At 33.7% G+C, this 10,442-nt stretch overlaps 1 long non-coding RNA gene across 2 annotated transcripts; it reads left to right on the top strand.

The window, feature by feature from the left end:
• The first annotated feature begins 360 nt into the window (after positions 1-360).
• LOC141278173 (uncharacterized) lies at positions 361-7,854 on the top strand. Of its 2 annotated transcripts, XR_012330513.1 has the most exons (5): positions 361-412; positions 2,691-2,854; positions 2,939-2,975; positions 5,267-5,355; positions 7,646-7,854. It is a non-coding gene; the product is annotated as an uncharacterized lncRNA (long non-coding RNA). The 2 variants fall into 2 exon arrangements; XR_012330512.1 differs by having other exon boundaries at positions 2,691-2,975.
• The last annotated feature ends 2,588 nt before the right edge of the window (positions 7,855-10,442 follow it).

Below are 10,442 nucleotides of genomic sequence, written 5' to 3' on the forward strand. Positions count from 1 at the left end.
AGGGGCATGCTGATAAAGTATACATTAGGTGAAAATCACCTAAGTATGGAGGCTAGTGTAGGCTTTCCTGAGGAAGTGACTGTTGAACTAAGATCTGACAGAAAGTAAGATTCAACTAGATAAGGATTGAATGCCGTGGGTGAGCAGGGGAAGAAAATTTCAGGCAAGCTAAATAGTCTGGAATGTTCAAGATGGAACTGAAAAGAGGTCATAATAGCTGGAGCATAGAGCCTGAGGTGAAAGCATAATGCTAAATGAGACTTGTGAGGCAGATGAAGAACAGATGATCTAGGGTTTGTGGGCCAGGCTAAATTTCAGCCTTTGTCCTCAGAGCAATGAATATCATCATAATCTTTGTTGCTAGCTTTCACAACATTTGCAGGCTGACAGCATGAATTTCTTGTGTTTTCAGGTAATTAAGAATGTCTTTCCCTCATGTAATTCATGTCTGTATTCTAACTAACAAGAACTTTAATATTATGCACAATAAAATAGAACAAAATAAACATAGAATTCTGCATGAAAAACATAAAACAAAGGAAAATATTTGGGTATGTCTTTTATTTAATAAACTAAATGTATTTAATGTTAATGAAAGGATGGTTCATGTTACATATATGAAGTCTTATTTCTTTTGGATAATATTTGAAGCATACTGATTAAGCACATATCTGAACATAATTATGACATATCTAAAAGAAACTCTAAGTGGCTGCAATGTTTTTTAAAATCACAGTTTATGAACTCACTGGAGTATGGTCATATCTTTTTTAATCTTGTAAGAAATATGAATTAAGCACACTGTTTTGGTTGGACTTCAGAGGAATAATCACATAGTCACACACAAGCAAGTTTGAACCTGTTGCAAACAGTATTTAGCAATGTATTCCTTATTTCTGAAATACCAGCTTAGATACATAAAAATTAGCAATATTTGTATTCAAAGAAAAGCAATAAAATTTATGATTAATGAAGAGTCTAATGCTTCAAACTCATCCAGATACTTGTTTTAAGTCTGAGAGAAATGTTCCTATTGAGAACTATCAGATGAAATCCAGCTGTATTTTAATCTCATTTCAATCTATCATCACAGAAAATATTGACTATTTTCTCCCTCAGACATGCAGCTGTCAACTATCCAACTATGGGCCTAGATTTACATTATAGTTTTATTTCCTACCTATTCATTTTCATCTAAAACACTTGTTCCATGAAACAGCTTTTGCTGTCTGAAAAAGGAAAACAGGTATGTGGCCTCATCAAACCTGTCAATGAATGTTCATGGGCACAGCAAATAATATTCGTTAAATTCAAGGGAGTATGTTGCTACCTGAAGAAGTGGTAAAATCACTGTAATAATGTGCATTATTAATATCACATTTATCATTCCATAAAAAGATTTCCATTGTGTGCCAATAGTTATAAGAATCCCTGCCCTTCCATCTCCCAATCCAAGAGCCACAGTCAAATACCTGCAAAGTGTGTCTGCTCACCTGGAAAGTAGGCCAAGTTACAAAAGCCCCTGGATAGTTGTGTAGACTTTAAGATCTTTGGAAAACTTAAAGAGGCTTTGTGGTTAGTAACAGAGAGAGGATTTATCAGTGATGATAGGCAAGAATGCAGTGGTAAATCCAAATGCAACGACTCAAAAGAATAAAATAAAAATATTTCTTTCTCATAAAACAATTCTTGGTGATTGGTTAGGCTGATGGGACCATTCTCTTCTATGTGGTTTTGCAAGAATCCTAGTTCCTTCTGTCTCACAGCTCAAGTAACCCATAGGATATCATTTGCAATACATTCAGTCATTGGATTGAGAAAAAGACAGCATGGAAGAGACATATTGGTTTCTTAAAAGCCTTGGTTTAGAAGTAACATATGTCAGTTCCATTCACTTTCTACTGGGAGGGACTAATAATATAATCACCCATGACTGCAAGGGAACTGGAAAATATAGTTCTTGCCTAAGTATTCAGTTTTAATCTACATCTCTATATTATGGATAGGAGAAAAGATTTTGGTAGGTAGCTTCTTTTCTCTGCCACAGAAGTGTTTCTTTTCAATTGTTCTGGACATAAGAGGGTATTTTGCTTGTTTGTTTTATCTTATTGCTTGTTCATTTTTCTGGCCACCTAGGTATATATGAAGTTCACACAGGCTAAGTAACTTATACTAGCAACTATAGCTAGGAATAAATCTACAAGAAAAAAAAGTCAGCACAGAGCTTAGATAAACAGAGGAAGGAATTGTAACTCAATATTCCATATCAACCTAGAAAAAAAATAGAGCGTGAATTTCTGTAAGGTGAATCGGCCTTAGAGTTTGAGATTAAAGTGGCATTCCCAATGATGATATAATAAAATATTTTTTATTATTTTACTGTACATTTATAAAAGCCCATTATATTACTGTGTACTAGGAATATTGTTCTATATTGTGAATATTCTGAGAAATTCCATGAAAAGGAAAATGCCCCAAGAAATCATGCATGAAATGAATTATCTTCAGAAAGTAAATGCAAAATTTGGGTTAACATGGTTGCAATAAAGTATGACTAACTAAGATGATTTTTAAATTAGAAATGTTAATGTCCACCTGCCCTACTCTTCTAATCTTTTTTCTGTCAGCAGAAATACTCATTACGTTCATAGTAGATTATTTTTGAACAATAAACACTTTTATTTCATCAGCTAAGAAGAGATGAAGGAAGGTTTATTTGCATCTCTGGACCAGATTTTCCTCAGATGGGACTCCAGCAATGTGTACAAAGCCATCTGCTCAGCCACACTGGCCAGGCCTCAATACGAAAAACTTTTCCTGCTGATCTTCATCCTTCAGAAAATCGATGATCTTGGTTATTATTTTCTTTTCATTCTATTTTTTATTCTGGATGTTATTTCACTTTAAATAAAATTTTAAAATCTTATCTTTCTCAAAGGTCATCTTGGTCCCTTTCTGAAGGAGTGAAGCCAATGGTAAGAGGGATTCTGACATCTACAGGTACAATGTGCTGTTGATTACCATGATGCAGATCTTTATTAAATACCTTGTAGATTATACCCATGGTTCTAGTTTTGTTCTGCCTTTGGAACCCCAAGATACCCACTCCAGTACCACAGTATTTTAATATATCCCTGCCATGGACTGTGTTTGTGCAGAAAAGACCCTACTTATATTTTCTGGAAGGCATCTCAACACATACCTCAGTTTCTGGTGGTGGAGCTTTCTCTTGCCTCCCTCTTGTTGTACCTAGGACACGTCCATTCTTCAGTTCTGGATGAAAAGAGAAATTTGATTAATAATGAAAGCTGTTTTTACTGTCATATGTCTATAAACTTGCACTTACTTAGAGTAAACCTAAAAGTTCACTAAGACATTTGTATTTTCCTATAAAAATTGATTTCAGGATATCATGGTCTGCAAGCATGTTCCAGGCAAATTGAAGGATAAGTGCTGTTTTTAGGAATAAATGGGAAATGTTTAAATCATAGAGTACTCTATGTGTACTAATTGTCATTTAAATGGCAATATATGGAACATCAATTTACTTATAAATTCAAATTTTTATTTATGATATTTTACCCTTCCATATAAACCAAAATAGTCTGTGGGTGTTATTTTTTCTTCAAGGTCCAGTAGACCTAAGTGGTCATCCCAATAGCTCAAGTTCAAACCCAAGTTCTGCTACTTACTTTCTATAGAGTTTGGGCATATTACTTTTCTCTTTTTTTTTCAGATTCCCTATCTGTAAAGTGCAGGTAACAATAAAAATAGCACATGACCCTTGGATCAAGTGAAATTAAATGTATTCCTACAAGGAACCCAAAAGTTTGCCATAAATATAGTAAACTTTATATATTATTATTCTTTGTTTATTTGCCTAACAGTTGTATTAAAATCAAAAGTACATAAGGAATTGTCACATTTGCTTAAAAAGGAAGAATATAAAACTGAGTATATTTATAAAAACAGACATTACCAATACATAGTAATAAAATGTTCTTTCAAATTATTGGAGATCAACTCAACTTCAGGGTAGCTTTTGAAAGTAAAACATTACTAATGCAGATATAAAAATCCACCACTTTTCATCTTTACAGTGTTCAAAAAATAGTACAATTACGGGTATATGTGGGATCTGAGGCAATTCAACCAAGGATGAGGTGAAGAAAAATGGTCTCTGTAAATAAAATCTAAAATACCCATTTTATACATGGTAACAAGCAAGTAGGTATAATTATAGTAGTAGTATAGTCTATTACCCAGCCTCTAAGATTTCACATTTAACTAAAATTTTCTCATTTCTTCCATATTCTAACATTCAGCACTACCAGCTTTCAGTTATAAGAAATTTTTAGGAAAGAAACTTCCATTTAAAGATGATTTTTCTCGAATTAAGTAGACATTTCTATCAGCTTTGTCTTGTTTCATGGCTGAATGTGTATGAGATTCCCAGGATCACTAGACTTCTGAGAACAGAAGCCACCATAAGACCACAAATAAAATGAACAGAAGCAAAGGAACTCAGATGAAATAGGCAAAGTGCAAAAAAGAGATGGGAATTTATTTTAAAAGTAATAGTCTGAAAGAGAATCAAATCTAAGATACTATAAAAAGGAAAAATCAGAAAATTAAAGGAGCTCTTAGAAATTAAAAGTAAGATAAATTTAAAAAATCATAACTTCAGTATAAGGTAGGAAAGTAGAAGGATAAAGATAATGAAGTTCCCTTGCAAGTAAAAGACAAGCAAAAAAGAGAATAGCAGGAGAGAAAATATAAGAAAATTGAGAATCAGTATAGGAATTCAAATATGCACCTTATCGAAATTCCATAAAGAAAAGAAAAACTAAAAAAAAGATATCACAGAAATAATGTAACGATTATCCCCAGCATAAATTTGCATATATTTCTATATGTATAAGTGCTCAACATAATGGATGCAAAAAATTCTCAGTATGGCATATAACTGTTAAATTAAAAGTGGGAGGGAGGGAGAGAGAAAGAGAGAGAGAGAGAAAGAGAGAGAAAGCTTTAATAGTAAGAAAAAAACACAGGAGGGGTGATCACAGAAATTTTTGAACAGAAGAATCCTAAAAGCAACATTGAAAGCTAAAAGAAAATGGAAAAATGTCTCAAATTTTTGAGGGACAATTAATTTTAATCATGCGTTATATACTTAAATAGTTCATCAACTTTGAGAATGGAATAAAGAAATTTTTCGATAAGCAAGTCACCAAAAATTTCACTCCTCTGACCTCTTTTTTAGGATGGTGAAATCCACAAAAAAACAGTACTTAAACCTCGGAAAAGGAAAATTTCAGATTCTGAAAACAGAGCATTTTACAAAGGAAAATGGTAAGGAGATTCATCAGAATGAGATTCAGGGGAACTGGAGCATCCTTGCGTGCATAGTTGGCCCAGATTTGAGCAAGAAAACAAAAGGCTCACAAGGAGGGGGAAAAACGTGCATGTAGTGAACAGAGTATGGGGAGGGTTTTTAGTTTAGAGTACTGTATTGAGAGGCTATTTGAAACTCTTGGACAGTGTGAAGAATTATCAATAGGTACATAGAGAAATGAACATATAACTGAGAGGTAATTGATTCTAGGGAAAATGAAAACATTATAGAACTGAGCAAATGTAAATATAGTGAATCACTTGACTCCAAGTAAATGATATTTATTTGGTCATAATATTATAAATGCTAAATATCAATTTAGCCAAAAACTGCAATATATTAGGCAGAAGCAGGACACAGTGTTGTATTTGAGCTGATTAAACCATAATAGCAAGTCAAGAGATTATGCTCAGCGATGTTAAATAAAATAGCAAGGCAAGCATTACCATTAAAAAGTGGAAGTAAATACCAGATAAAAAAATAAAATAATAATATAATACAAAAATAATATAATAATCAGGACTTCAGTGTAGGTGGATGGTTCACTTACATCTTATTAGGATCTTTTTACTTTTTAAACTTGGTGCATGTATTAGTTTAAAAATATGTATATATTTAAGATCATGTACATTTCTCCTTTATATCTGGCTTAAATAAAAGCAGACCTCCCATTCCTCATTGGTTCCAAGAAGGGCACTGTCAAACTTGCTTGCTATTCTGAGTCTTAGTTAATTATCCCCTCTATGGAATATGGAATAAGTGAACACTAGCAGATTCTCCAACTGTGGCTAAGAAAGCATGCAGAGAGCCATTGCCTTGACAGGAGGGATAAAGAACGAAGGCAAATCACATCCAAGTTGTCAGGGACCTGAATTAGAACTGGAACAGATTTTTAAAGTGTGAGCCAAGGAGCTTTGTGGATTTTTAGCCTGGGGTTGACAGAGCAGAGTGGCCAGTTCCCACTTATTCCATCAGTGCTTTTTGCTTATGGGCAGAGGAGAAAAACAGATTGAACTTTGGACTATGAGTATTTTCTAAAATATATCTTGAAGTTTATATACTATAGCAAAGGTCAGAAAACTATACCCTGTTAGCCAAATCTCACCTTCTGCCCATTTGTATATGGAAATTTACACTGTCAAATGGTTGAAAAAAAATTCAGAAAAAGAATATTTTGTAATACATGAAAACTATTTGAAATTCAAAGTTTAATGTCCAGAGTTAAAACTGTATTGGAACACAGCCATTTCCAACCGTTCACATATTGTTTCTAGCTGGTTTTGAACGCTAGCATACTTTGAGCCCTCGCCCAAGAGACTGTAAGGCCCACAAGGTCTAAAATATTGACTATCTGACCCTTTACAAAGAAAGTTTGCCAACCCCTGTACTAAAAGAACATATATCTCATTAAGGTGTTTAACTTTTTGATCTCTTCCATACATATTCCATGAGAGAAAGCTGAGCAATTCTGATGAACAATGAAGCTGCTGAATAAGTTATGAAAATTAGTTGCAACAAGGCTTCTTAGTTTAAGCTCTCATGGTCATTTTATAAGTCTAATCAATAATGGGCAGTTAGATCTCACCCAGAACCAAGTATCATAGTTAGATTTTGGAGATAGTTCAAGCGTCACTCTTTCTAGACCAAATTAGCTACCTAGGAACTGCAGATTTGTGTGAACTAGCAGATTTAGAGTACTCTTGTGGACTGTGGTAAGGATCTTTGGTACATGAAGAGGAGAAATTTGAGAACGAAGGTTATAAAAACTACCACTTTGTCAGTGTGGATGTCCTGTGCAATTGGTCATTGTACAATTAACTAGTTTGTATTAGTGTCTTCCAAGTGGAGAAAGTGACTTATTCAATTGATGACTCCAAATAAGCAAACAGTAATTTAATTGGGGAAGAACCCCAGGAAATATAAAAAAAGATGATGTGAGCCATAAATACTCTGAACTTCTCAGTTACTTTTCCCCTGTCCTGTGGGGGTCATTTGAAAGTCATTTGAAAGCCAGGGAGTCAGATAAGCTAAACTGAAGCAACATTGTGACAAAGTCCTCTTGGAGAGGAGCAAGGCTCATGGTTGAAGTTTAAAATGACTATACAAGTTTCTTTTTTATGTTCAATAATTTTGAGTGGGTCTTGATAAGAATCCTTTCAGATCAGCCCAACCTTTCAGTAGTCATATCACATTTCAAAATATTAGACTTATTCGTAACTCTAGCCAGTGCCTCCTTTTACTTCATAGATATGCAAAGAAACTGAGGAGAACCCACCAGGAAATCTTTGCAGTCCTGCAGACAAAGGATGTACACCAAAACAGAAATGAGCATACTAGAGGATGGCTGCTTGACAATTGTTGCTGGAAGCCTGAGTAAACTGTCTGTAATCTGCCTCCTCCCATGAATGTCTGCTAGATGTTTCAAAACTAAGTTGTTCCTCAATAAACCCCAGGTAGTGCCTAGAAGATGACTCAAATGAAATAACTACACAGCTAGCATGGCCTCCAGCAATTGAGCACACGGATCCCAGGCCTTTCTCCCCACCACCTCATTCCGTACTTATAAATCTGGAGACTATGCCACTTAGAAAACAAATCTTCATAAGGAAAATACATGGTGTTTGACAGGAAGACAAACATATATGCACACCCACACACATACTGGTTTGTTAATTCATTCAACAGATGTTTTTTTAATACCACTATGTACAAGGTAACATAATAATTTAGAACTGAAGGCACATCAGTTGGGTACCATTATAATTGGAGAGGTACTGCTGGAACAGATGAGGAAGAAAATCTTTAGGCATTTTTTATAATTGTGGACTCAGCCTTCTCCAAGGCTGTCAGCTCTGGAACCTACATTTCCTGAGTGTAACTATACAAATTATGAAGTAAGAGAAAAATGGAATTCAAGGAAAAAAATTTAAATAATAAAACTTTAAAATTCTAAAGATAAGAAGACAAAGATCTTAATAATTATATTTATAGAATTATGAGCAGAAATTAATGGGGGAGAGTTATGAAAATATCCCATAGCAGGCAAAAAGAAGATGTATTTTATATTTGTAGGGTAAATAAAGTTAATATACTCACAAAAATTACAATGATTACATTTTTTTCAGATTTCTGTATACTTGTTATTATGAATCACTTTGATATTTAAAGGACAGAGCTGGTTTATGTATGTTTAACATCATATTATATTCCTATCAGTAACTCTGTGAGTTTCAAACATTTTTACATACATCTATATATCTATGTATTGTTCCACCAATACTCACAACTTCACTGTAGTTTGCTTCTGAAATCATTTTAAAGAAATATCACATGTACTTTTAATTTTAATTGAAATTTATTGGAAATAAGTATTGTAATGCCAGATTTTTAAGGTTTTTATTTGCCTAAATCTGTTGATGTTTTTCTTAATTTTAACTTTATAGAGTCCTTTAGTTTTTGATGTGGGATATGTAGTCAAACTTATTTTTGGTCTCCTAAAGTGAGTCTTTTTCCTCTTAAGAGATAAGTTTATCCTATACAATGTAAAATGTGTTCGTTTGACTTTTTTCTATGTTTCATGTCTCTGAATATTTTCTATGTATTTCCCATGTTACTAAATCTTACTTTCACCTTTTGTAACTTATGAATTATAAAGTCAGTTTTCTATTAAGAGAACTGACATATATAAATAAGTTATAATTGTTTTTTAACTTTCCATGTCCAGAAATGAACATTAATAATTGGCATTCTTAAGTGAAATAGGAACACATATTTCATATTCTTCCTTCTCCAACTCATTCAAAATCATTCTTTTTTTGGGGGGAGGGTCATAGTCTTGGGCTTTATTTTCAGTCCAAAAATGTTAATTAATTTTTTATTAAAAATTATTGTGTTGTGAAACCATAAAATTGTAGATTATTTAAAATTGATTTTATTTCTAAATTCATTGACTTCTCTAAATTGCTTCACCGTTTTATGTTTTCATTATTGAGATATATACCTACTTATTGACTGGCTTAACTTTCCCAATTGACTTTTTAGGAATCAAAGGTTTTCCTAAATTTTTATGCCTGTTTTCTTCAGTCACGAATATGACTTGCCTTAATATATAATTAATTAATCTCAATCTTCCCTTCCTCAGAAATCTGCAGGCTCTGCTCCTTTGAGTTCTGCATTTAATACCTCCATTAGATGGTTGAAGAAAGGCATGATTTTATGTTTTGCTTTACAGGTGACCAGGTTCTTCTGAAATGATCTCTGAATTTTTTTCTCCCCGTATGCGGGCCTCTCACTGTTGTGGCCTCTCCCGTTGCGGAGCACAGGCTCCGGACACGCAGGCTCAGCGGCCATGGCTCACGACCCCGGCCGCTCCGCGGCATGTGGGATCTTCCCGGACCGGGGCACGAACCCGTATCCCCAGCATCGGACTCTCAACCACTGCGCCACCAGGGAAGCCCAGATCTCTGAATTTTTAAAGATTCTTTCTAAAGTTTAAGTTTGGTAACTTTACCAAGTTCATTTTTCTATCTATCTGTCTATCATCTATCTATCTACTATTTATCTAACTATATCTATCTACCTATTTATTTCGCTCTCTATCATCTATCTACCCTTTTTTCTCTTTGCTTTTTGCTTTTCTCAGAAGAAGTTTAATACTCATGGTTTCATTCAAATTAGAAAAGGTTCCTTAAAATTTTGATTTGCTGTTTTTGTTGTTATTTCTCTTGGTCAGGAACACCAACAATCTCTATGTTTTCCATTGGTTATGCTCCTTAATTATAATTTTGTTTTTATGACTTTAATTAATTTGTATTTTTTAATCAAACCTTTGAAAGATATTTCTGACAGGTTCTCAATGTGATCTGTTTTAGTGGTTCAATTCTGGTCTTTGCTGTTCCTAATCATGTTCACAAATTGTGAGATAACATTCTCATCTTAATTCCTTTCATAAATTCTCTTTTCATTGCATTATATTACTTTATCACTCCTTGTTTGAAAGAGTGTTGTTTTTTTTTTTGAGAATTCCTGAGAGGATGAGTCGTTT

The sequence above is a fragment of the Tursiops truncatus genome, chromosome 3 (assembly GCF_011762595.2).
Source record: "Tursiops truncatus isolate mTurTru1 chromosome 3, mTurTru1.mat.Y, whole genome shotgun sequence".
NCBI lineage: Eukaryota > Metazoa > Chordata > Mammalia > Artiodactyla > Delphinidae > Tursiops > Tursiops truncatus.